Source organism: Chlorocebus sabaeus, chromosome 24, assembly GCF_047675955.1.
Source record: "Chlorocebus sabaeus isolate Y175 chromosome 24, mChlSab1.0.hap1, whole genome shotgun sequence".
NCBI lineage: Eukaryota > Metazoa > Chordata > Mammalia > Primates > Cercopithecidae > Chlorocebus > Chlorocebus sabaeus.
This window is the reverse complement of record NC_132927.1, coordinates 31954063-31960062: the sequence shown is the minus strand read 5'-3', so window position 1 is coordinate 31960062 and position 6000 is coordinate 31954063. Positions and strand designations below refer to the sequence as shown.

The following is a 6000-nucleotide window of genomic DNA, read 5'->3' as shown; positions in this document are numbered from 1 at the left end:
CACTTGCTCCATTGACTGTGTACCAGCCAATATAAAATGAAATGCTCGTGTCGTCATTTGAATTACGCATATCCCAGAGGAGCCCCATGCAAAGCGCACATGGGTGTTTAACCATCTGCCAGCCCAATCCCGGAGACAGTTCAGAATACTCCACTCCTCACTGCTCAGAGGCTGCAGGCCTTCTCCAAGTCGGCGCTTGTCAACTCAGGACATGAAAGAGCTACAGCGTGGCAGAACAGCAGATCACATTCGGTGAGCTGCCCCGCTTGCGCTCATATTTGTGCATTACAGAATCAGAGAGGCAGCATGCCACAGTGGCTGCAGGCGCAGTCTCGCTACCTGGCCTGGGTTTGATTTGGCTTCACTACTTACTAGCTGTGTGACCCTTGGCAAGTCACCTGACCTTTCTCTGTTTCCATTTCCTTAGCTGTAAATTGGAGAACGTAACAGAAGCTGACTCATTATTGGTGTTGGAAGAATACATGAATGTATACAAAGCACTTAGGAAACATTAAGTCTAAGCATTTACTACTATTGTTACTTCTTTTCATGTACATTGTTAAAAGGAGATAGATTAGTCAGATCCAAATGTATGTAATGTAATTTTAGAGGTCTTTTATTGTGGTGAAATATACATAAAATTTAACATTTTAAGCCTACTATTCAAGCAGCATTAAGTGCATTCATACCATTGTACAGCCACCACCACTATCCATCTCCAAAACTTTTTCATTGTCCCAAACTGAAACTCTGTGCACCCGTATTCCTTCTCATTGCCCCCTGCCCCCAGCACCTGGTAACCACTGTTCTACTTTCTGTCCCTATGAAGAAAGACATCTGATTATTCTAGGCACCTTATACAAGTGGAATCATACAGTATTTGTCCTTTGTAACTGGCTTATTTCACTGAGCATAATACCTTTAAGGTTCATCCATGTTGTAGCATATTTCACAATTTCATTCCTTAAGGCTGAATAATATTCCTTTGTATGTTTACATCCATTTCATTTATTCATTCATCTTTCCATGGACATTAGGGTTGATTACACATTTTTGCTACTGTGAATAATGCTGCTATGAACATTGGTACACAAATATCTGTTTGTGGTGGACCAGATGAGGAAAATGTAGTACATATATACCACGGAACACTAGGCAGCCATAAAAAAGAATGAAGTCATGTCCTTTGCAGCAACATGGCTGCAGCTAGAGGCCATTATCCTAAGTAAACTCATGCAGGAACAGAAAACCAAATACCACATGTTCTCACTTATAAGTGAGAGCTAAATATTGAGCACACATGAACACAAGGATGGAACAATAGACACTGGGGACTACTTGACAGGGAAGGCACGGTGGGGAATTGAAAACTACCTATTGGTTGTTATGCACACTACTTGGGTGACAGAATCATTCATACACCAAACCTCAGGGATAGGCAATTTACCCATATAACAAATCTGCACATGTAACTCCCTGAACCTAAAATAAAAGTTAAGCTGGGCGCAGTAGCTCATGCCTGTAATTCCAGCATTTTTGGAGGCCAAGGTGGATGGATCACTTGAGACCAGGAGTTCAAGACCAACCTGGGCAATGTGGCAAAACCCTATCTCTACACAAAATACAAAAATTAGCTGTGCGTAGAGGCATGCACCTGTAGTCCCAACTACTCATTGGCGGGGTGAGGGGCGGTGGTACTGTTTTCCACAGTGACTGTACTGTTTTACATTCCTACCAGTGACACACAAGGGTTCCAATTTCTCTACATTCTTGGAAACACTGTGTTTTATGCTTTTTTTTTTTAATAACAGCCATTCTAATGGGTGTGAAGTGATATCTCACTGTGGTTTTGATTTACATTTACCTGATAATTAGTGATGGTGAGCATCTTTTCATGTGCTTATTGACTTGCATATCTTCTTTGGTATAATGTAATTTTTAGATACACAGTTCCTAATTGTTAACCTGAAATCATATTAATAAGACTTAATCAATCTATTAGAATGTACTGGCTTCTACTATGCGACCACCTAATACCCCGTGTATACACCTGGCCTGGATACATAGCAACCCCCGCAGGGCAATGTCTTCTATTTTTTACTCAGCTGGTTATTGTAGCCAAGGCGACAATGGAGAAGTCTCCCAAGTAGAGGGAGTAGGATGGAGAATCTTCCAGATAGCCCAAAATTTGAAGTGGTTCTCTTCCTTCCAAAACTCTTCCAGCAGCCGCAGTGCTTGCAGAAGGCACTTGATGGCAGCTTTCCGGGGCATTTCCTGGCAGCTGTGGCGAGGATTTTGCAGAATTAGAGTGGCATGTTTTATAACCAGAGCCATAAAAGTACAGTTCTTGGATACTCTGTACTTCAGATCTGCACTCTGAGCAATTTTAGACACAGGAACCAAGGATTCCTTGCAATTAGGGTTCCCATTTTCAACAGCAGAAAGTAATGCAGTCATCACTTGGCACAGGATACGTAGGCAAGTTTGAAGACAAGCAGAGAAGAGAATGGCCCAGAACCAATGCAGATAGATACTTCCCGTAGCCATAACTGCCTTAGGGTCTCACCACTATCTGAAGGATACAGGATCCCAGAGTAATTTATTCATAAATGCATTCAAGTTATTCATCATATATGAATACACAGCCTACTATGTGCCAGAAACTATTTTGGGCTCACACTGGTGAACAAAACAAAGTCCCTATTATCCTAGCACTTACATTTTATTGGAGTCCGTAGAAAATAAATGATCAAAAACATATTATTTGAGCTGGTGGCTCATGTCTATAATCCCAGCACTTTGAGAGGCCAGGGTGGGAGGATCCCTTGAGCCCAGGACTTTAAGACCAGCCTGGGCCACATGGTCAGACCCCATCTCTACAAAAATAAATAAATAATAAAATTTTTTTTCAAAAAGAAAAGAGAAATGAGTCACAATTAATTATGCCTGAAAATTGTTATAACTCTATACGCAGTATATAGTTATACCTAAGCTATACCTGTACGTAATTCATTCCATAGTATAGAGTCAGTCATTTTAACTAACCTTCTTCTTGTCTTTCAAAGCCCTAAGTTAAGAATGTCTACAAGGGCCAGGTGCAGTGGCTCATGCCTGTAATCCCAGCACTTTGGGAGGCCAAGGAGGGCAGATCGCCTAAGGTCAGGAGTTCGACACCAGCCTGGCCAACGTGGTGAAACCCCAGCTCTACAAAAGTACAAAAAATTATCTAGGCGTGGTGGCACACACCTGTAATCCAGCTATTCGGAAGGCTGAGGCATAAGAATCACTTGAATCTGGGAGGCTGAGGCTGTACTAAACCAAGATCACACCACTGCATTCCAACCTGGGCAACAGAGCAAGACTCTGTCTCAAAAAAAAAGCAAGCAAACAAACAAACAGAAAAAAAACAAACAAAAAGCAATGTCTACAAGGATTATTGAAAGTATTTATCTGAACCTGAGAGCACCAGCCTATGCCTGGAGTGTGTGCACCAAGCAAGCAGCCCTCCCAGAATGAAACCTGATGTGAAAACTAATGAAATAGAAGAGGCATCATTATGTGGAAAAGGAAGAGGTTGAAGGAAAAAACAAAACCAAAAAAAGCCAACAGAACAAGAAGACAAGCCACAGACTGGGAGAAAGTGTTTGCAAAATGTACACCTGGTAAAGGACTGTTACCCAAAATATACAGAGAACTCTCAAAACTTAACAATAAGAAAACAAAAAAATCTGATTTAAAAATGAGCAAAAAACCCTGAACAGATACCCCACCAAAGAAGGTATATAGATGCCAAGTAAACATATGAAGACATGCTCAAGATCCTATGTCATTAGGGAATTGCAAATTAAAACAATGAGATACCACTATATGCCTATTAGAGTGGCCAAAATCCAAAACACTGACACCACCAAGTGCTGACAAGGTTGTGAAACAACAGGAACTCCCATTCATTGCTGATGAAAATACAAACTAGTACAGTCACTTTGCAAAGCAGTTTGGCAGTTTCTTACAAAAGTAAACATACTCTTACCATACACTCCTCAGTATTAACCCAAATAAATTGAAAACTTATGTCCACACAAAAACATGCACAAGGATATTCATTGCAACTTTACTCATAATTGCCAAAACTTGGACTCAACCAATATGTTTTTCAGTGAGTGGGTGGATAAATAGTGATACATCTAGACAATGGAATATTATCTAGCACTAGAAAGAAAGAAGCTATCGAGTCACGAAAAGCATAGAGGAACATAAACGCATACTACTAAGTGAAAAAAGCCAATTTGAAAAGGCAATATACTGTGTGATTTCAACTACATGACCTTCTGGAAAAGGCAAAATTATGGAGACAGTGAAGACATTAGTGGTTTTCAGGGGTTAGGAGGAAGGAAGGAATAAATAGGCAGGGCACAAAGGATTTTTAGGGCAGTGAAACTATTCTGCCTGATACTATAACAGTAGATACCTGTCATTATACATTTTTCAAAACCCAAGGAATGTGCAACACCAGGAGTGAAACTTAAGGTAAATTATGGACTCTGGGTTGTAATGATGTGTTGATGTAAATTCATCAATTGTAACAAATGTACCACTCTGGTGATGGGATTGATAGTAGAGGAGTGCACGTGTGTGTGTGTGTGTGTGTGTGTGTGTGTGTGGTGGGGGATGGGGGTACCTAGGAATTCCGTGTACTTTTGCACAGCTTTGCTGTGAGTATAAAGCTGATCTAAAAAAATAAATAAATAAAGTGTATTAATTAAAAAACAAAAGCAAAATAAAGCTACTGTGCCTGAATTCCTGGCCAGCATTTAAAGAGATTATGGGGATTAACTAAATTCCACAGGTAGAACATTTGAGCCCTTCAGAGAAAATCGCTCCTGGATATACTGATGAGGAACTCAGAGAGAGAGGCAAGTAATCGTGTGGTGGAGCTGTTAGTGGTTATCACGCAATAACCCACATCCATAGCCACTTGCTGTGCAGCAGGCACTGCCCTAAACAATTTGCACTGAGTCCTCACCAACAACCTGAAGAGCCAGAGACTTACACAGCAAACCTCTAAAGTAAAGCTTCACTTTAAAACATGTGCTGAAATTAAGAAACACACTGCAGGCTGGGTGCAGTGGCTCACGCCTGTAATCCCAACACTTTGGGAGGCCAAGGTGGGCGGATCACCTGAGGTCAGGAGTTTGAGACCAGCCTGACCAACATGGAGAAACCCCCGTCTCTACCAAAAATACAAAATTAGCCCAATATGGTGGCGCATGCCTGTAATCCCAGCTACTTGTGAGGCTGAGATAGGAGAATTGCTTGAACCTGGGAGGCGGAGGTTGCAGTGAGCTGAGATTGTGCCACTGCACTCCAGCCTGGGTGACAGAGCAAGACTCTGTCTCAAACAAAACAAAAAAAAAGAAACCCACTGCATTGGTGAGGAAGTGGGGAAACCAGCAATACCATACCTACTGGGTAAGTGGGTAAATTCATACCACCTTCTCAGAAGGCTGTTTGGCAATATCTAATCAACTTTTCATACGCTTTGACCCATCAATTCTAGCTCTAAGTATCTTTTTTTTTTTTTTTTTTTTTTTGAGATGGAGTCTCACTTTGTTGCCAAGCTGGAGTGCAGTGGCGCGATCTTGGCTCACTGCAACCTCCACCTCCCAGGTTCAAGCGATTCTCATGCCTCAGCCTCCCAAGTAGCTGGGATTACAGGTGCCCACCACCACACCCGGCTAACTTTGTATTTTTAGTAGAGATGGGGTTTCACCAAGTTGGCCAGGATGGTCTCGATCTCTTGACCTCGTGATTGACCTGCCTCGGCCTCCCAAAGTGCTGGGATTACAGGTGTGAGACACCGCACCCGGCCCTAGCTCAAAGTATCTTATGGATATATTAACACCTAATTACAAAGGATTTGTGTATAAAGATATTCATTGTAGCACTGATTATAGTAGACAAAAATTCTGCAAACTTAATCAGAATTGCTAAAATAAAACC

At 41.5% G+C, this 6000-nt stretch overlaps 1 long non-coding RNA gene across 1 annotated transcript in view; it reads right to left on the bottom strand.

Moving 5' to 3' along the window:
• Positions 1 to 600: 600 nt before the first annotated feature.
• The window catches only part of LOC103229037 (uncharacterized), a 61795-nt gene continuing 56395 nt past the window's right edge, over positions 601 to 6000 (bottom strand). The window contains exon 4 of the long non-coding RNA XR_012090960.1: positions 601 to 2281. This is a non-coding gene — a long non-coding RNA (uncharacterized lncRNA). The remainder of the gene's footprint in view (positions 2282 to 6000) is intronic.